Source organism: Engystomops pustulosus, chromosome 6 (assembly GCF_040894005.1).
Source record: "Engystomops pustulosus chromosome 6, aEngPut4.maternal, whole genome shotgun sequence".
Lineage (NCBI taxonomy): Eukaryota > Metazoa > Chordata > Amphibia > Anura > Leptodactylidae > Engystomops > Engystomops pustulosus.
The window spans coordinates 142,004,686-142,027,273 of NC_092416.1; positions in this window are offsets into that span (position 1 = coordinate 142,004,686).

Sequence of the window (22,588 nt, forward strand, 5' to 3'; positions counted from 1 at the left end):
AAAGTTCTAACCAGTTATAGTGACACAGGGCAGATTTGAAAAAATGGGTCAGGAAGGTAAAAAGTGGCTTTGGCAGTAAGGGGTTAAAATTGCAGAAGCTAAAACAGTCTCCTGTTCCCTAAAATATTCCCTAGTTTATCATACCAAACAGCCCCCTCATGGTTAATTTATATAAAGCCCCCTCACACCCTATTGATTCATTATATACAGCCCCTCTCACCCCCATGGATTCCTTATGTACCGCCTTTTGTGGGCCCCCCAGTTCTGGGCCTCAGCACTTGCCCGCAGGCCCGGCGCCAGCACCCAGTTTACCCGGGCAAGTTCCGGGCCCAAGGGTGCTGGAGGGCCCAATTTCGGCCCGCGGATCAATTGTACCAGTGTCGCTTTAAGACACTGGTACAAATGATCACCTTCCAGCTGGTGTATTTTTCTGCCTCTATGCTGTGCTCGTTGGGAGAGCCCCATAGAAGCAAAAACCATAGCTCACCTTTCCTCGTTCCCCCAAAGTGGCACTCCGCACTGTAGGCAACAGCTCTGAAGCCGGCGCACATGATGATGTCAACAGATGACTTGCGCCGGCCTCAGAGCTGTGTGTCTTATGGGGGGGGAGCAGTGTGGCTGGGGGGGGGGGCACTGTGTCTCTCTGGGTGGATGGGGAAGTGTGGCTATGTTGGGGCGGCAGTATGACTAACTGGCAGGGGGGACAGTGTGGCTACGTAGAGGTTGACAGTGTGGCTTATGGAATGTGGCTTATGGGTGGTTGGACAGTTTGGCGACAAAGGGGGGACAGTGTGGCTAATGGAATGTGGCTTATAAGGGGACAGTGTGGCTACTTAGGGGAGATAGTGTGGCTATGTGGAGGGACAGTGTGGCTACGGGGAGCGGGACAGTTTGGTTACTGAGGAAGGGTGGGGGACAGTCTTGCTATTGGGGAGAGTCCCACTAAGGCTCTGGCGCCCAGGGGCCTACTTAATCCTGGAGCCCGGGTATGCCCAGTGCTTGTGCTGGCCCTGGTGAGAACATATCATTGAGGAAAGCTGCTCCTCTTCTTTTTTTCACTCCATTCATGGTTTACTCATTAAAAACTGCATATGAAAAACTGAATATATGAACGCACCCTCACAAACACATTATAAAACCTATTTTTTATATTAAAAAAAATTGTAATGGGGTTGCCTGGTGAAAGCCAGATAGGCCCTCCTGTGCCTTTGCGACCCGTATCCTGTAAAATTTGAGCAAAAATTTAAAGGGCCAGTGCGCCGCCAGCTGCCTGCCCTAATAAATTCCAGCCCCTTTCTATGTTCCCTGCCAGATCTTTGTGCTTCCATGTCTGAGAGAAAGCTGTATTCCAAGCCCTCTGTGTTTATTCAGATTCCAATTCCGTGCTGCTTGTCCTGACCTATTGCTACGTCCCCTACTCCGAACCTGTGCTGCCTGTCTTGACCTCCTGCCTGTTCTTGAACACGAGTTTGCCTCACTATTCTGCGGGCAAATTCGCGTCTGTGGAACGACCTGGTGGTACCACACCGCAACAAGTCCAACCTGCTTTGCGACAGGCTCTGGTGAAAACCAGGTACCACTTAGACTCCCGTCCCAAGTGTCGGCTTGCGTCCTTGCCCTCGGGGGTACAGAGGATCCACTACCTTTGATCGTGACAGTAAGATCCGGCCATGGATCTCGTTGAGGTTCCACTACCTGCTCAGGTCGATCTTACCACCATAGTGGTCCAGCAGTCTCGGCAGATTTCCGTGGAAGGTCAGCAAATCAGACAAGTCATCGCATGCTGCAGCAAGTATTAGCTACTCAGCACCAGCGTCAAGCTACTGCGGTTTCTTCTATTACTCGGTTTGTCTGCCTACCGTGGAACCCAAGCTACGACTCTCCATGCTGTCTAAATATGATGGGGATCCCAAGTTGTGCAGGGGCTTTATCACAAAGTGCTCCCTGCACATGGAACTCATGCCTACGCAGTTTGTCACGGAACGGTCTAAAGTGGCTTTCGTCATCAGCCTCCTCCCTGGGAAGGCCCTGGCATGGTCGATCCCCCTCTGGGACAGAAAGGAACCGGTCAAGACTTATGTCACCACCTTCTTTGCTTAGTTATGGTCCATCTTTGAGGAACCAGCTTGGCCATCTTCTGCTGAGACTGCCCTGCTGAATCTGTGTCAAAGGGACTCCTCTGTCGGTGGCTATGCGGTTCAGTTCTCTGGCTTCAGGTTCTTCTAGGTTCTTCGCTGGGATCCAGAGTGCCAGTCTCGCTGTCTCTCCGTTCTTCGCCCGGTGTCCACCATGTCTGCCTCAGTGTCCTTCAAGCCTCTGGTGGGTCTACCCTCTGCTTATATGGACTTTGCCAATGTCTTCTCAGAGAAGCAAGCAAAGACTCTGCCACCACTGTCCTTATGACTGCCCTATAGAGTTGCTGCCAGGCACGTCTCCGCTACGAGGTTGGGTATATCCATTGTCCATACCCGAGACCCCAGCTATGTCAGCCTATATCTGCAGATATAGAAAATCTGCATAAAGGGTTCATCCGCAAGTCTTCGTCTACTGCGGTGCTGGATTTTTTTTTGTGGCCAAGAAAGATGGTTCTCTCCACCCCTGCATAGACTATCATGGGCTTAATAAAGTTACTGTGAAGAACTGCTACCCACTACGTGGAGCTAAGGTCTTCACTAGGTTGGACCTTCGCGGTGAATATAATGTCATCCGTATCCGTGAAGGGGATGAATGGAAGACTGCCTTCAACACTCGAGATGGGCACTTTGAGTATCTGGTCATGTCCCTTGGACTCTGCAATGCGCCTGCTGTGTCTTTCAAAAATTTGTCAACAACATTTTTAGAGACTTGTTAAATACCTGTGTTGTGGTCTATTTGGATGATATCCTGGTGTTCTCTACTGACCTGGAATCCCATTAGGCCCACATGCGACAGGCTCTCAGGCATCTAAGGGCCAATCGCCTATGAGCAAAACTTGATAAGTGCCAGTTCCACCAGAAGAGTCTTCCGTTCCTCGGGTATATAATTTCTGACAAGGGCTTACAGATGGATCCCTCCAAGTTGTCTGCAGTTCTCCACTGGCCTCGCCCAGTTGGACTACGAGCTATACAGAGATTCCTGGGCATCGCTAACTACTACCAGCAGTTCATACCACATTTCTCCTCCCTCATGTCACCTATTGTGGCATTAACAAAGATAAATGCTGACCCTAAGTTCTGGGGCTGGGGCTGAAGAAGCATTTTCTAAATTGAAGTCTGCCTTTGCCTCTACTCCTGTTCTCAGGCAGCATGATACGGAGAATCCATTCCAGCTTGAGGTTGACGCTTCCTCTGTAGGGGCTGGAGCCGTCCCCAATGGTCGAACGCTCACCTGTGGTTTCTTCGCAAAGACTTTTTCTGCTGTGGAGAGGAACTACTCCATAGGTGTTCGGAAGCTTCTGGCCATGAAACTTGCCTTGGAGGAGTGGCATTATCTGGTGGAGGGAGCTCTTCATCTGGTCTGTATCTTGATGGATCACAAGAACCTTGTATACTTCCAGACCGCCCAGCGTCTCAACCCTTGACAGGCTCGTTGGTCCCTCTTCTACTGCCTTTTCAATTTTATGATACACTTCCGTCAAGCAGAGAAGAATGTTGAGGTCGATGCTCTCTCTTGTGCCTCCGATGTCATTGGTGAAGAATCGGCTCCTCCTCATATTGTTCCTCCAGAATGACTCGTTATGGCCACTCTTGTGGATCTACGGCAGCTTCCTCCTTGCAAGACATATTTCCGACCTGCTCTTCGGAAGAAGATACTATCTTGGGGACATTGCTCTTGTGAAGCTGGGCACCCTGGGGTGCACAGGTCGGCCGCTCTCACATCTCGTTACTACTGGTGGCCACATCTGGTCAAGGACGTTCAAGATTTTGTGAGGTTCTGCGCTTCCTGTGCCCGTAATAAGGCGACACATCTCAAGCCAGCAGGTCTGCTTCTGCCGTTGCCGATACCCAGTTGCCCGTGGACTCACATAGCCATGGACTTTATCATGGATCTGCCTTCTTCCTCTGGGAATTCTGTCATCTGGGTGTTAACTGACAGTTTCTCTAATGTTTGCCGTCAGCACCTTGTCTGGCCAGTCTGTTTTTCCTCCACTTCTTCCAGCTACATTGTCTCGTGGACTGTGGAGTCCAGTTTGTCTCCAGATTCTGGTGTTCTCTCTGCAATCAACTGCAAGTCAAGCTGGACTTCTCCTCCGCATACCTTCCTCAGTCTAACGGGCAAGTGGAGAGAGTCAACAAGACTTTGGGCTGCTATCTACAGCACTTTGTCTCTGTTCGACAGGACAATTGGTCCTCCCTCTTACCTTGGGCGGAATTTTCTTATAATTCTCTAGACTCTGAATCCGACAGCACTGCTCCCTTCTTCATTGTCTACGGAAGACTTCCACACCCACCTATTCCTCTTGCCATTCCTTTTGATGTCCCTGCTGTAGAGGTACTGTTACGGGATCTTAAGTCCATCTGGGAGCAAACTCGTCATTCTCTACTTCGGGCATCTGCCTGCACTAAATTTCAGGCCGACAGGAAATGTAGGCCTCCTCCAGTCTTCTCTCCTGGGGATAAAGTTTTGCTGTCCTCCAGGTACGTCCGTCTGAAGATCCCCGGCTACAAACTTGGTCCGTGTTTTCACGGGCGCATCTAACCCGTGGCATACAAGCTTTGTCTTGTATGGCAGTAAATGATTGACTCCCCACATTTAGATTCCTGCTCCCCTCCATTCATGCTTCAAATTCGGACTGGGAAAGCCGCCAGACCAAGTCAGCCATGGATACAGTGGCTAAACTTGCCGTGCTGTAGCTCCTTGACAGCAGTTTTACTCATAGGCACCATGTGTTTTTGGTGCTACTACTCAGCTAGAGACCCAACCGAGGTTCACATACGGGAGTCTAAAGAGTGAAAGTGAGTTTTGTAACTGAAGACGTGATATTTATGTCCTCAGAAGTCTTGTTCATGTGTCCATGTGTAGTGTGCTAGTTATGGTGAAGCAGCACTTACAGCCGAGCAGGTGGGATAAGGACCTTTTGAAAATGGAGCACAGTATGTCAGCGGCATCTGCCTCCGAGAATAGCATTATACTTGACATTATACACCTGTTGGGTGTGAAATAGCCAAACCATTTGGCCTTTATAGAGACTGTTCTTAACCCAATGCCGTTCATCAAGAAATAGTCTATACAAAGTATGATGCACTCCAAGTCCAAGTAAACAGAATTACATAAACTCTATTTGCTTCAAGATGAAACTCCAAAGGGTTCTACATTGTATAGTACTTGAAGATGCTATTCCCTAGAAGCAATGCTTTAAATGTAGAATTTTGTTATGCAGAAAACAAGCCCTTATGCAGCTCTGTACAAGGAAATATAAAAATCTTATGGAATTTTGAAAGTGGGAAGGAAAAATGGGAACACAAAACACCACCCCTGTGTCCTTAAGGGGTTAATAGATGTATATTGGTAAATTACCATGCCAAGGAGCTGGCGTAAAGTGGGAAAAATGCTGCCATTTTCGATTATTTCAGGGCTTCTAAGGCAGTTAGAAAATGGGATAAATAACCCCCATTAACTCATTTAACTTTGTCTAGTAAATTGAACCCATTCCTGAGCAAAGTTTTGCAGCACAGATGATGCTGCTGTTATTTGCAGTCTTGTTGCCATAGCAGCATAGAATCACTATGATGTCTATTAGTACCGAAAACATTCCACTTTTTTTTAACAGAAATTCCACTGTTCCAGTGTACAAGGCAGTGCCATATCACAACCCCACAAAATATTGCTTTAAACCAGGACGGTTTCTATAATAAAAGACATTGTAATTGGAACAAGTTTTTCAAGTTACATTTTTACCCTGATTAAATCAATGATAAAACAGTCACAATGTACGATTCAAGCAGAGATATCAAAAACACACCTAAAATCATCTGCAAGATTTTCAGTATTTGTAAAATGTAGACTTGTGGCAACTGGAAAGTGTCATTGCAGACAATAAAAGACATAAATTAGACACTGAATTATGTTCTAATAAATATCATTGCAACAAATGAGAAAGACGGAAGAAGGCAATACCCCAGATAACATGTTTACTTATACAGTCCTAAGAAAATGAATGTACCTCCTCTTTGAATCCTATGCAGGGCCGGCATCAGCACTGGGCATACCTGGGCAAGTCCCAGGGCCCAGATCTGTTGGGGGGCCCACATAAAGCTGTACATAAGGAATCCATGGGGGTGAAGGGGGCTGTATATAATGATTCCATATGGTGTGAGGGGGCTTATAAAAAATAGCCATGAGGAAGCTGTTTGGTGTGATAAACTTGGTGAATATTTTAGAGAACAGGAGACTGTTTTATTTTCAGAATTTTTAATTCTGCCACATGAGTTCACTGCAATAGGGCCTACTGAAGCTCTGTTGACCAGGGGCCTACTGAAACCTGAAGCTGACCCTGATCCTATGGTTCTAGGTGTCAGGTGATAATAAAGACTAATAAAGATAAAAAGGTTTTAAACTTAAGCACTTAGATGATGAACAATACACAACAGATTTCAACATCTCATTATTTATTTCTCTGAAACTAGGTCAAAATGGGAAAGTTAAATGTTAAAAATTAAGACCACCCCCTCACCCATAGAACCATATTTATCAGCAATAACTTGAAAGAATCACTTATTGTCAGGCTCAGAGGTAGTGATCCTCTGGACCACTGCGGATGATGACACAAGCCACTACCTCGGACCGGAGTCTAAGTGGTACCCGGTTTTCACAGGAGCCCTCCGCAATCTCGTAGTCGGGGACAGGCAGGAGGTCAGGACGGGCAGCACAGGATCAGAGTCAGAAACGTAACAATAGGTCAGGGCAGGCAGCGGATGAGTGTAGTCCGGAACGGAACTGGGGTCACAACGGAAGATCTCAATAACAGCGCAAGGCATCAACCACAGCTTTCTCATAGGCACGAGGCACAAAGATCCGGCAGAGTTTTCAGGAAGAGGCAGGTTTAAATAGTTTCTCTGAAAATGGCCAGCGCCACATAGCTTGAGCCCGCGACCCGCAATATGGGTCATGGGAGTCCCCGTGACACTTATGTATAACTTTATCAGTTTCTCACATTGTGCTGGAAGAAATATGGCTCAGTCTTCATTACAACATTGGGTATGTTTATTTATGCACAGCTCTCTTAGGATCTTAGGGACCCACCGCAGCTTTTCAGTTGGATTGAGGTCTGGATATTGACTGGGCAGAATTGCACCACTTTGATTGTTTTTATTTTCAGCCATTCTGTAGTAAATTTACTTGTGTGCTTGAGACCCTTCTCCTGTTACATTACACAGTTTTGGTAAAGCCTCTTCCTTTACTTTTTCTGCTTTCTTTTTTAGTACATGTGAGTTGAGGTTTTTGGTAAATTTGCTACTTTTTGTACAAAAGTCGCAAATAAAGACCCCCCAAAAAAATCACAAATGGCTCTACACTTACTATTCCCGACAAAAGCGGGTATGGATTTGTGACTTTATGTGATTGTTTGACGACTTTTGCCAAAATGTTGCAACTCTCACATCTGGAATCAGATGCTAACTCAGGATATACTGCGTAAAACTCCTCCATGTGAGGTTGTCTTAGGCACAAAAAAGTTGTAAAAGTGCACATGCGCCACAAAAAGTCTTAAAAAAGAAGAAAGAAAAACGAACAAGAAAAAGTCAAGCCAAACTAAAGGTACATGTGCCCTAATGACTGCAAGGTGCCCATCATGCCCAAATCATAACCCCTCTACCAATGTACTCTCTACTGATATGCAGTCTTTGTTTTTTTCAACTGTGGTGCTTTGTATTATGCCCAACAATCTCTGTGTTGGCCTCGTCATTACTCTTGTGCTTTGTTCAGTTGAAACGGTATAAACTTTAATGGGTTATCCCATGGCAGCTTTTGCTCTTAAATGCTTCCAAAATCCTACAGATGTTTTTAGAAAGGGTTAACAGTGAATATTAATCTGTAGACTTTTTTGACACATACTCATCTATTTTTACCACCAGAGTGAAGAGGCTAGCAATAGAGAAAGTGGAAAGTGGGAAAGCTCCAAAAAACTCACCCCTGATGGCAGTTGTTACAAGACAAATATAGCAAAATAGATAGTAAACTATATAGTCCCCCCAACTACTTCAACAGAAAAGTCAAATACAAATAAAGATAGGGAACTAGTAGATACAGACAAAAAACGTAACAATCAACGCTACCGATAAAACACAACCACAAATGTTTCACCATATAATTACCAAATATCAAAAACACTACAATAAAATCTCACTGTGCACATAAATACAAGACATGAAACTAGAGAGAGAGTTGTCTGTTACGGAATGATAACTTACTGGCAGCAAGGGTGCAACATTACGCATATTGTATGGAAAGATTGTAACGAAATTCCACATACATGTTCTAACTATGATGTTGTGGTGCTGCGGGGAGGTGGGGGTGGTGGTATGGAGAGAGCTCACGGGTTGTATAACACAGATGACACCCAGCTTTAACTGCCGCGGTCGGTGCTGGCACCGGTTGCGGCAGTTAACCTGTTAAGTTCTGAGATAAAACCCGACCACTGCACCTAACAGAGCTGCTGGCGGTTAGGGCCATTTTGGATGACCCATCGGCGCCCCCCCCCCCCCCCATAATGTCATAGGAGGGTGCTAATCTGTTGCCATAGTAGCCTCAAAGAGACTTGTAAGCCTGCCATGGTTAGAGATCTCTAATAGATATCGAGAGCAGGCTATTAGACCTAGGGCCCTAGGGAGTCTAAAATAAAATTTATAAAAATATATTAAAAAAATGTTAAAATAAGGTAAAAGTTTACATCACCCCCTGAACACTTCTGAAAATAAATAAACAGTAAAAAAAATCATAAACATGTTAGGTATTGTCACATACTCGTTTTATCAAAATATAAAAAAGATTATTCCTGGGCATGAACACTGTAGCAGAAAATAGCACCCAAATATCTGAATCAACACTTCTTTGCCTTTTTCCATCCATAAATATTTGAATAAAAAATGATCAAATGGTTATATAGGTCCTAAATTGACATAAATGGATTGGCAGCGATCAAACTTAACAAGCTGTATAGTTCTCTAATTCCTTGTTAAAGCTCTATTAGTTTGGAGTAGTTTGACAGATATATGACTTTTAGGGGCATAACTAAGAAAGATTGGACCCCATAGCTAAATTGTGGTTAGGCCTTCTCCACATAAGCATAAACATCACAGGCTGAAATGAACAGCATTGCATGGCTGCAGTCTAAGGCCTCATGCAGAAGAATCCAAATTTTGGATATGTGATAGCACGGATAGCACAGTCCCGTTCACTTCCATGTGCTGAGTGAAAAAGAGTTGGAAAAGATAGAACAGGTCCCATTCCTTTTCTTGTTTGCGTCCAGGCCAATCTTTTTCAATGTCATTGGTGCATGAGCAGCGCTCATACATGACTGATGGGATTCAAACCATGACATACCTAGGATGCACTCCCACATAAATGCATATACTGCGGCACATTTACTTACACCTTCCACGGAGTTCACCGAAAATGCACTGTGCCACGATTCACTAAAATTGTGCGCCTGATAACCTGCATGTGTCGCTTCCCCGCTCAGGTCCAAGAGAGTTCACCATCTTTTTAGTGGTGCATGTAAGTGCTCTAGCTTGCGACACAATTTGAAAGTTAAATCTTGCACTCAGTCCGGATCAGTCAGATCGTCCGACAGCGCGCCCCCCCCCCAAATTTGTGTCACATGAAAATCCGATCGCATTCAACACAATCGCAGCACAGACACCTGTTAAGTACTTGTCCAAGCCATGCAATCCCCGAAAAAGGTGCATAGTACGGCAAAAGTGTGCAGCGCGACCCTTAGTAAATGAGCCCCACTGTGTGCAGGTAGCCTAAGGTTACATGCACACTGACGTATGCCCGCATAGCTAAGACCGGGAGGGTATACATCAGCCGCAATGGAGAGGAGGAGGGGTGACCCCCCCCTCTCCATAGTGATCCACGGCGCATGGTCCGTAACACGGGGAAAGATAGGACATGTCAGGCATGCGGCACCGTATTGCTCCATGCCGCCATGGCCGGTCTATGGGGGACATAGGTACAGCCACAAGCCTGGGGCCGTACAAATGTCCCCCTATGGTCGTGTGCATGGGGCCTAAAAGTGTATACAGTGCACTGCATGAAATAATTTCTAGTATGTACTACATTACATGAAATAACTTGTAGCGTGTACCAATAAATAATGCACACCAAGTCTACAAAATAATGAATTTTATTCCAATTAATTAACACAAAGTAGCTTGTAAAAAGATAAGATAATACAAACACAGAGAGGAAATAAAATGGCTAAATGTTATCCGCCCAAAACATAAAATGAACCCTAAGGGCTTGTTCACACAGAAACTCCATGGAAAAATCCCTTTCCTTCTGAAATCAATGGCTCATATAAGCTGATCAGCTGGAAAATCGAGGACACATCAAGAGGCAATAGAAGTACTAGAAATCACATATCTCGAGAGGAGTGTGAATAAAACGAAGTAGCTCACCTGAGTGACAAGCAATAAGGTCAGAAATCCAGCATGCAGAGCCCTCTGCCTCTTGGAAATGTACCAGATAGCAGTTGCCATAGTGACTTGTATGGCTACTTAGCTCTGCCATGGGGTCTGCTATTTGAAGACGTCTGCAGCTATCTGAAGCTGCAGGAGGCCCTGTGGCATCTAGTAATGTGGCTTATACATGCGGGTGAGCCATGGGGGGGAATAGTGGGACGCGAGTCAAGGGCCTGTCCAGCAGAAGGGTCCGGGCCCCATTGAGTCCCAGTATTCCCCCCACCATTATGAGAGCATCTGTAGAGAAGCAGAGAAGATCAATTGTTCTTCTCCGCTGCTCTCCATCTTATGGGCCATACACTCTTGGCCCATGAGATGGAGGAGATGCAGTGCAGGCGATGTGTGATGACGCTTGTACCTGCATCGGGTGACAACTTATAGCCGGAGCTGGTAGATGTTTCATCATGCATCGCCAGCTGCATCAAACAGGAGAGAAAAAGAGTAAGTATTTATTGTTTTTTTTTACCAATGGGGCAATGTTACTAGAAGGGGGGAGGGTTCTGTGATTTGGGGGAGTACTGTGATGGGGGCACTGTGACCTGGGGTTACTGCAAGGCACACGATGACTTGGCTACTGTGTGGGGGACAATATGGCATTGTGCTACTGTGGTGGACACTTTGACTTGGCCACTATGTGGGGAACACTGTCACATGGCTACTGTGTAGGGGACATTACAACTTGGCCTGTTTGTGCGGGACACTGTGACATGGGTCTTCTGTGGGGGTCATTATGACTTGGCTATGATGTTGGCGACTTTGTAGTTTAGGGCTTCTGTGGGAGACACTGACTGATACTGTGTGGGAGATGCTGTGATTTGGCTACTGTGTGGGGACACTGTGATTTGGCTACTATACGAGGGACACTGTGGCATGAGGCTTGTGTAAGGACTCAGTCACTTACCTATTGTGTGGGGACACTGTGACCTGGCTACTGTGTGGCGGACACTGTGGGGGACACTATAACTTAAGGCTACTGTGGGCGACACTGTGACTTGGCTACATTGCAATGTGACTTTTGGCCATTGTAGGGAAACTGTGGGGGCACTTTGACTTCATTGGTTGCTGTAGAAGCACAGTGACTATAGTGTCTAATGTGGGGATGTTGTTACTTTATTGGCTACAGTAGGTGGGCACTGTTACCATATGGGTTATTGTGGGGGCCCTGTGACTATATTGGCTACTGTGGGGGCACAGAGACTTTATTGGGTACTGTGGAGGCACTGTGACTATATTGGCTGCTGTGGGCACTGTTACTATATTTGTTACTGTGGGGGAATAACAGTGATCTTTACAGGAGTTGCAGAATAGTAATAAGTATGTATGATGATCTTATACTATGTCAGATTTATCTTCAGCATCAGGGACTGTGATAAATCTGGTGTTAGGCTGCCTGGCTCACTCTGTTTAGTTCTGGTCTGTCATGGCCGTATCCATGACCCTCGGTACGCATCGTGGATACACCCGGACTTACCTCTCCTGGCTCTGCTCCGATCGTGTCTAGGCAACGAGCCTGTTGCCTGACATGGCCACGCACGTCCCCGCTCACTAGGGTGCGCGTGCTGGCTCTTTGGGATTTAGAGGGCTAGCGTCCTCCTGATTGGCGCTGGCTAATCTGGCTCCACCTTATAATCCAGTGGCTCCGAGCATTCCTCGCCGGATCTTCAAGTCTTCCCACTGAAGTGGAAGCCTCCTGTGTATAACCCGTGGTTCCGTTCCTGTGTATCCCGTTGTTCTGTTCCTGTGTATCCTGTGGTCCGTATCCTGTGGTCCGTATCCTGTGGTCCGTGTCCTGTGGTTTGTATCCTGTGGTCCTTATCCTGTGGTCCGTATCCTGTGGTCCGTTTCCTGTGGTCTGTATCCTGTGGTCCGTATCCTGTGGTCCGTATCCTGTGGTCCGTATCCTGTGGTCCGTGTCCTGTGGTCCGTTCCCGTGCTCCTGTACCCCAGCCATCCTGTGCTCCCGCTGTGCTGTCCAGGGTTCTAGCCCAGTGGTGTCCTCCTGCCTTCTTGTGCTCCTGCTGTGCCTTCCAGAGTTCCAGCCCAGCGGTGTCTTCAGTCCATACCAGTATTACCACTGTTCCTCTGTGTTCCTGCTGTCATCTCAGGCTCTGACTTTTTCCTGCATTTGTTACCTTTGCTGCCACCGCAGGTCTCATACCAACCCCCGTGGTAGTCCAGAGGGTCCACAGACTCTTCCCAAAGAGACCCTGACAGTTTGCCCCTCACGAACTGTGACATGGTCCTATATCAATGTAGTATTTTTGGTCACTACCTCTTTACAACGCAGGGCTATGATATGTCTTTTTTTTATACTACCACTATACCACTTCCCAAGATAGAAAACTAATATGAGTAAGAACAGGGGTGGGCCCACAAAATTTACCAGTCAAGGGTATCAAAATCTCTAGTGGCAGCCCTGAGGGGAAACATAATGATCATTTAGTTCAGTAAACAGGTAAACAGGTAAGATAAAGGTAGAATCGGTAGAATTATATTTTCATTGCAGATTTTTTTGTCCTATTTTTGGTACATAATGAGAGCAGCCTGTTGCCTGATCTGGTATTAAAACCACTTTAGACATGCTTTACCGCAGACATGTGTAGCGCATAGGATCCTGTAGACTTGAAATGAATGACTGGGTATGGTCAGTGACCTGTGCAGAGGGGGGACAAGTAGATAAGTTGTCACCATCACCTATTGTTAATGATGCGATCCTGTGTTACCTACTTTTAGGTGTTATATTTCATTGCAATCCTTTTTGTGTTAATAATGCAACAGCTGCTTTTTTTGTAAAAAAGGAAATCTACCATCAGATTTCCACTTTATTGACTATTAAAGGGGTTGTCCGTGATAAAAAATAAATTAACTACTAAATAAACTACTTAAACTTACCACCTATGATGCTCCCTTAAGGAGGTGACTATAAGTAAATTATTGCTGTTTAATCTCTGGGTAAACCCCATAACACTACTGGTTAGATCCCATGAAATATGTATTTAATTCTGTAGAAGTGCAACGGGGGTGGAGGGGGGGATGTTACCAGAGACCCTACAGGATTTGGGGGGCTGTGAGATTTCCATCAGAAGGAGCAGGGAGGCAGGGGTGCAATGCAGGCTCTACGGGCTTTGGGGGGCCATGAGAAGGAGCAGAGAGGCAGGGGTGCTCTGCAGAGGCTGTAGGGGCTTAGGTGCCCCTCCTTTCCCCCGAAACACCTTAGCTTCATTAACATAAAAAAAAAAAATATTTTTTTTTAAATAATGTTTAAAGTTTATTGGTAAAGTCCAGCAAACCGTAGAAGAGCTCCTAATAAATGTAATAATATTTAATAGTTAACAAAGATGAAATCTGACTGTAGATGTAATTTAAAGTAGCAGAGCTCGTGTATTATTTTTTGTCTTGTTTTACATACTGTTTGTTGTGTCACATTTCTGTGTCAGTTTTCCTCAGTTGCCTCAACAATAAACTGTGTGAAAAACGTGACCAGACGAGACAAACTGTGCCTTACTATGCCCTTCTCCCGAGGCGCTGCTTGTGTCATATTAAAGATATTCTACTATATTAGGAAATTAGAGGAAGTGTATTGGGATTTACTACCTGTGAACACCCTGTAGTCTTACCTACTGAAAATGTACTTTCAGTTGCTGTACCTTAACCCTGACCTCACATTTCCAGAACCTGTGGACACGTGAGTGTGTACTGTATCTGCTAAGGCGTGGAAATGTCCTGCCAAATTATGTAACAGGGCGGGGTACCTGCTAGCGAGCAAACTGTAACATACAGTAATTAGAAGAACTGTACTATGACTGCCAACATTTCACAATGACAGTATTTATATATGCACTCATGTAATGACTGGGGCATGAATGGCTGCACGTTTGTTGTTGGCACAATCCCATCAACTATATATGTGTGGTGTACTATTCATCAGCAGTACAAATAGTCCCATAACAATTACACCACTCACCCTTTTTTTAAAGAGGAAATAATAGTTGTGTCATACACAACTTTGCTATAGGCAGTCCCCGGGTTATGTACAAGATAGGTTCTTTAGGTTTGCACTTTTAAGTTGGATCTGTATATTTTATGATTGTCAGTCCAGAAAACAAAATTTTGTCCCTGTGATAATTGAATTTCAAAAATGTTGTGCTGCCATGGGTGCAAGGATTATAAATAAAGTTTCATTACAGACACCTTACAGCTGATCATTACAGCCTGGGACTAAAGTAAAGCATCTAGAGAGCTTCACCAGAGGTCACAGTGCGCAGAGAGGTCTGTCTGTAACTAGGGGTCATCTGTAAGTCGGGTGTCTTTTAGTCGGGGGCCATCTGTTCACTACCCCTGCAACTAATAAACTTGACTCATGAAAATGGGATGAGAAGAGTCATATTTGCCTGATTTTGGGGGAAATTTTTATAAAAGTAAGTAATTAAGTAAGTAAGCAAGAAAGATTTAACACTAAAAAAAGAAAATTCAGACCTAAGGGAATAGAAGTTTAGTGGGGTAAACCCTCGTGACAGGTTAAAGCACACAGTTTTCTCTATTGCACAAGTTATAGATAAGTCCACTAATACAACATTCAGTATATGTGACGATACCGCCCTGTGTAGAGCTTTGGACGGCTTAGTTTATTATGCAATATGCAAAAACTAGAGTAAATACTCCAAATACCATTCATTCTTGTGCTTTGAATGCTGTTTGTGCTTCATATTGTAATTCTTACATCAGTATTAACATCTGTTACAGTTTTGAGGCATGCATCCATCTACAATAGGTACACATTTATTTCTGTATAATCCATAAATGTGTTTATTGGTCTGGTGTTACATCGGCACTAGTCTATATGGGTGGTGTGCAGTTTCTTGAGTGCTGTTTGTATTGTTATTGCAGATTTTTCTATGATTGGACATTGGTTTCTATAAATGGATATTGATTTCACCAGGTTTAACCTTTTTTAGTGTTTACTTTGTTGTGTGACAAGGCTTTTTCCATTGTCATTAGACTTCACAATAGCTTGAATAATGTTCCTGATCAATTCTGTATATGGATGTCAATTCTAGTCGTAAATCATTGGTAGGCCTTGTTGACTTGTTATAGGTGTTTTTTTCTTAAAATAACCCAGTTCGAGGGAATCTGTTATGAGGATTTAGGCACCTAAACTGCCACAAACCTGTTCTCCACTGACAGAATCACATTAACGTCTTCTATATTCTGGGAGACTATAAGAATTTTAAACGCTGTATAAAATGACCTGTAAGGAGTCTCAGGCATGGAGAACAGTCACACTCTGGAATTTCATCTTAAAGGGGTTTTCCAGGAATCCTGTGTCCAGTCTTGCAGCATCAACTGCACCTCTGGGTTTTGAGTTCATGAGTCCAGTATATTCATGAGCGGAGTGCACCCCCTGACAGGCTACTGCTGCTTTCCCAAAGCGTCTTTTTCTTTGTAAATAACTGGTAATTGTAGCCCCATCTCTGCCCCACATAGCTGCATGTGACAAGTTATGGTCATATCGACCCCTGGGTATAACATTATGCTATACACTGTCATTTTACTAGTAAAAAGAGGTTTCATGGTTTCATTAGACAAAGGAAGTCATGCCCAACCACTAACAATATTTCAGTTAGATTTCTATGATGCAGAGCTCACATACTGTGCTGTTCTTGGGAGTGAAGTGGTAAGACAATTTCCCTTGAATCTGAAATAAAGCACCAGAGGCTTAACTACAGTGGTAGCAGCCATAGCAGCTGCTATGGGGCCTGCAGTGTCAGGGGGCCCTAGCATTGGACCTGACACACTAAATAATGGAGGTTGTGCTCTCAGTGTCTGCGTGGGTTTCCTCCAGGGTCTCCTCCCACACTCCAAGACATACTGGTAGTCTGTGAGCACTATATACTGTAAATAAATAATTATTATTATATACATATTATGCTGCACATTGTACAGCATTATATGTATATATCAGTGCACATCTTCCACACTATACAGCATGAAATGTCAGGGGAGAGGGAGGGAACAGCTGAATTACAGGACTAGGGATCTCTCATCTCTAATTCCTGCCATGTACTTCCCCCATGTGCAGCTACTGGGACTGATCTGTGTAAGTATATAATGTACAAGATAGGGTTCATAGTTGAATTTGTATGTTAGTCGAAACTAGGGGTCATCTATAAGTCGGGAGTCCTTAAGTAGGGGACGGCCAGTATATATCAGTGCATAAATGTGTTTAAGAGTATATAAATGTGTGAGTATACAAATATGTACAGTATATTTTTTGAGGGTGTGGGGGCCCCATTTAGAAGTCTGCTATGGGGCCCTGTCTCTCCTAGTTACGCCCTTGTAAAGCACATAAATTGAAACCACATAAAAATGCAAATACTTGAACACATTCTGAAGCCGATTATAGATATTAGCTGAGGCTGACATTTGTGCGTGATTATAGGTTCTTCTCTATATATTATTTTGGGTCAAGCAGATATAAACAGGATAACTATCTTTATCGAGCCCTGGATACAAGTGACACTAGAGGTGATCAGAATATATTATATATATTCATTGCCATACTCTGACATATCCTATGTCTGTGCCCAGCTCTCCATGTCTGACTCTGACCGCTGTTCTACACTCTTATGTTTTTCAAGTAGCTGGAGCTGCTCTATCACATTACTGAACTTCAGCCATGCTTATCGCTATTAACCCTTTTATGACTCTCTTGTTATTTTGATTGCCATGTTGCCTCCCAGTTATTTTTCATTTCCCGCCTCCTGTAGATATGTCTGTAAATAATGATAGTGGGCTTCTGCCCCTCCCAACGTGACGGTGATCTGCTTCCTGCAAAGTGACTTTGGGCAGTCACCGTCCCCTCCTCGTGACGCCTCCCCTTGCACATGTCTTTGCAGCAGGCTGTGCTGTGTGACGGGGTAGTGTCTCAGCGTGTCACATGCAGCCGCCATGTGACTCCTCCTAGTCACTCTCCCTTCTCTGCTGCCCTGGGAAGGGTTTTTTTTTCGCTCCCTTTGACTCACATGTGTCTGTGAATCAAAACACTGCTGTTAAATAATAGACAGGATTTCTCTGCAGGCTACAGTTTAACTCTTCATTACCCACGCTGCCACTGCTGCTTCCCTGACCTATGATACATTTCTGACAAATCGGTGGTTCTAGAACAATTTCATTCTATATTGCCTGAAATACAGTGAGGTCAGGTTCACAGTGGAATTACTCCATGGGGCTGTCCCATGGAGATGCGGAAACAAACAAGAAATATTAAATACAGGTGGTCCCCTACTTAAGGACACTCGACTTACAGACGACCCCTAGTTACAGACAGACCCCTCTGACCTCTGGTAAAGCTTTCTGAATGTTTTACTATAGTCCCAGACTGCACTGATCAGCTGTAAGGTGTCTGTAATGAAGCTTTATTGATATTCCTATTACAACAAAAAAATGTTAAACTCTAATTGTCACTGGGGCAAAAAAAAATTTTTGTCTGGATCTATAATGATAAAATATACAGTTTCGACTTACATACAAATTCAACTTAAGTACAAACCTATGGAACCTATCTTGTGCGTAACCTGGGGACTACCTGTACTATTAAAAAACTAAGGTAAAAATAAGGATTTCTCATTTGTGTCATCTGCATTTGTTATGCTTGATCCAAAACTTTCAGGGCAGATGAACAGGGCCTGGTTACAGCACTAAAAAATGGAGGGGGGACGGTGTACTCCATGCGGCCAGAAATGACCTTCTAGTGTGTGTGACATGTCTGTCCAATGGTGCATGATGGTGCATAACTGTAATATGCATGCTGGGATGGAGTATTTTCCTGTATGGGCTTTCCACATTTCTGATGTCAGCCCTGTAGAATGGAAAAAGATTGTCTCAAATTCTGACCATGTTACACATTTGTATTTCCACCTGCAGCTGAAAGAGTTCCGACCAATTCACATTTTGGCATACAATAATCATCTTTAGAGCGCTCAATAACTCACCATTTCAGATTACATTTTTTTCTGGGCTGGTTGGCTTAGGCTGCATGCACATGAATGTGTGATTTCTCCAGTCCTGCATTTCCATGCCATATGAGACTATATATAAGTGACGTTTTTCATCCGTATGCAGCACATGCTTAACCCATATTTCTACGTCCCTGTAGAATTTCAAGGGCATACGGAACTGAAATATGGGAGAAAATAGGACATGCTCTATATTTTTATATGGCTAGTATACGGTACGGTGTTAACAATGGCAATAAAAATGGTTGGACGTATGGTGGCCATATGTAACCCGTAAAAAAGGTACAATATGGTTAGCATATGGCCATTTTCATACAGTCATGTGAATGCAGCCTTAATTGGCTTAATTGCCAGAGAACCAAAGCTCTCTGAATTGTAAGGCCAGCTTTAGAACCAAACATTAATAATAATAATCTTTATTTACATGGTGCCATCAACTCATGGGATACATATACAAACAAAATAAAATATTATAGAATAATAACATGTGAAATAATAACATATGAACCATTAGTGTGGGCCCTGCTCACAAGAGTTTACAATTTATGAGACATTGGGGCACATTTTTCAAAAAAAGTTCAGGTGCAGTTTTACTATGGAGTGTGCAGGGTGCGCCAGATTCATCAAAAGTGGCGCAAAGTCTTCATGAACCTGGCGCCCCCTGCAACTTTTTTTTGGTTCAACACAATTCTGTCGAGTCGCAGTAATAAATATGGTGAACGGTCTGACTCTGAACCAGAACCCCCCTTTAGGTGCAGAATTTTGTGGGAATACTGCAGATGCAACATAAAACTGGAGCAGACACTTTATAAATATATGTACAAGCACTTTGCACATTCTTTTCAGTGCTCAGACAAAACATTGGCGCAAACACTTTAATAAATGTGGGCTATTGTCTGTTATAACATTATATTCTGGTGTGACGAGTGTTTTATAAACTTCAAGTCACTTTGGAAGATGACATCGATGGTAATAGTCTACCGCAATCTAATCACCTAATGCTGTCCCTTCATAATAAACATAAGGCAGAAAAAGAAGAAAACGGATGCACAGCCCCACCCCTAGTGCACAGGTCCTTTGCATAAATATAAAATAAAACATTTCTCCGCATGCTCAGTAGCTCCAGCTTTGGAACCGAGATTGTGCAGCAGCTGGCCTGTGTTTTGCTCATGCTAAATTTGCATATTACCCTGATTAAAGATTAGCAAAAATATAGGGGAGTAAAGGATTAGCACTAAAAAGGGCTATCCTTAAAAAATACTAACATACTATGATGCACCTATCACCGGATCTATCTTACTAGGTGGATCCGTAGTGGTAGGTTTCCTTTAATATTATCATGAATTCATCTGCTGCCGGTGATAATAAGAGGATAGTCCCGATTTATATCCATTGCATTGTACACCTCTTGTACTGCCTATAAATCTAGGACAAGTAGCTGATCTGAAGGGTTGTTGTGATTTCCACTGTGCCAGGCATAAAGACACTATTGCTGTGCCAACTAAATGTGCAGCCCTGGAATCTACTGACCTACATTGTTCTACAGGGTGTGTGATTGATAGGAAGCTCTGTAGTCAGTTCTGCATTTATTACAGTTATATTTCATGTGTAAAAGAAACTGGCCAAAAACGTTACAGAATAACAATGAAAGACTTAAGAAAAAGGCATACATAGAAAACAACAAGAACATACCAGAGCACAACATGAATGGAGATATCTTTGACTGTATACACATGTACAGGTATATGAACTCATGAGAAAGATGTTTCCATGTGCTGAGGTATCCTTACTGTTTGAAATATGTTCCCTGCAGCACATGGATCCTATGACCACTGTGTGACTCACTGTCCATAAAAGTGGGTCCACATTGTTACTGCAACTAATATCGGATTGTGAGAGCCGACCTTCAGAACTCTTCTGCTTCACATGTTATGTAGTGTGCAGTGGGCAGACACTGGGGAATGATATAACCAGCCTTCTCCCACCTGCTGACATCTAATATTAGTATCTAGAGAAAGCTTTAGACCACTGCTACCCATATGTCCAGTAAGAGCAGCAGTAGTAGTAGGGCATCTGCCACCAGGATGAAGGATTGCAAACCAAGCACACTTACATACTGGTGAGTGACGCCTCTGGCAAGATCGACTCTTCTTTAAGCTTCCTATGTCCTTGGTTTTAAGAAAAAAAGGCTTTCAAAATTACGCTAATGAGCCTGAAGGGCTCCAGGCTCCATTAAGATCTATGAAGCCGGAGCCCCTCTGCCTCATTTGCATCATTTTAAAAGACTTTTTATTTTGTGAAAACCAGTGCATAAGAAGCTAAAAGAAGAGCCTGCCAGAGGGGGCACGCACCAGTATGCCAGTGTCCTTGTTTTACAATCCTTCATCCTGGTGGTAGACGTCCTCTAAGTTGTAGAGCAGTTGGGGCTGGAGTTTTGTGTCCCCCAGCATTCTCAAAAAGGTTACCCCCTCTCTAAATGGAACTAACTGAGATAGCCAGGTAACATTTCTTGAAGCAGCAGCACACCTGAGACCTGGGTTCCCAGCAGTCAGACTCCCATTGATGTCCCTATCTTAGTTGCATTAGCGGACAAGCCTCTTTAAATTATACGTCATCATGACTTCCACTTCATGCCCAGTTCATGAGAAAACTGTGACAGTGGAAATGCCTGCCTTTTAGAGCATCACCCCTGTTAGAAGACTACCCCTTCCTTCATGGAACCATGTATTATCTATGATGGATCTTCAGCTCTTCAGTGTATATTGGCCATCACTGTGTACTTTGTTTTGGGTGGTCATCACAAAGAGACTTCAGGTATCTACATGGCTCCGAAACTAGGTAGGTAATCAGCGTAAAAATCCTCATGTGGAAGCTGCAACGGGGGTAAATAAAGAGGGATTACAATGACTTACTGACAATACATTCACACACACTTCCTATGACAGGGCCAAATGTACTTCTAGCAATGGTGTAATTAGAGTGTTATTGCATTGCTACAGCTGATAACAAGGCAAGCGTGAGTGATGAGATGTACAGTAGGAAGCAATGCTGATAATGTACTGTGTGTTCAATGAGATGGACTCTTTAGTAATCAAACACTTAAAGAAAATCTGCCGTCAAAATTCATAATGATAAACCAGGGGCACTTACTCATAGATCCAGGCTCTATGACTCTGCTAATCTTCTTATATTTGTTATCCATAGCCTCCTTCCTTCTCAAATCACCTTTAAAAATTATGCAAATGAGCACAGAGGGCTCAGGGGGTGTTTCCAGAGCCCCTCAGTGATGCCTTTTCACTGGTTCTAACAACGCACTTCCTGCTGCTGCTAGATTACACAGGCAGAGGGAATTACACTGCATTGGTATGTTTATCAACATCTATGGCACAAATTATCACTGAGGCCCATATAAGATACGCTGTCACACTTGTAGCAAGCATAGATGAAAAATAATGGTAGTGTAACCTCCTCTTGGTATTAAACCCATCTCGCACAGATAGTATATTGTGTCATCTCTCTACAATAAAATAATCAATCATTATATAGCACCATCATATAGTACCACCATTCTGAAGCACTTTACAGATGACAGGGGGCATTTACAAATAACATAAGACATTCATATCAATAAAATCATCATATTATACAATAGGAACAAGGGCTCTGCTTGCAAAAAATCTATAAAGATGACTCATGCCACGGACAGTATTTTTTGTCAGGCTCATTTGGGCTTGAACCTAGGGCAGTGATGGCGAACCTTTTAGAGACCGAGTGCCCAAACTTCAACCCAAAACCTAATTACTTATCGCAAAGTGCCAGTACGGCAATTTAACCTGAAAACTGACAGTTTAGTTTAGAATCAATAAAATGATACATTCCCAATCAGAGGAAGCTTCCCTCCCATTGCGTTTT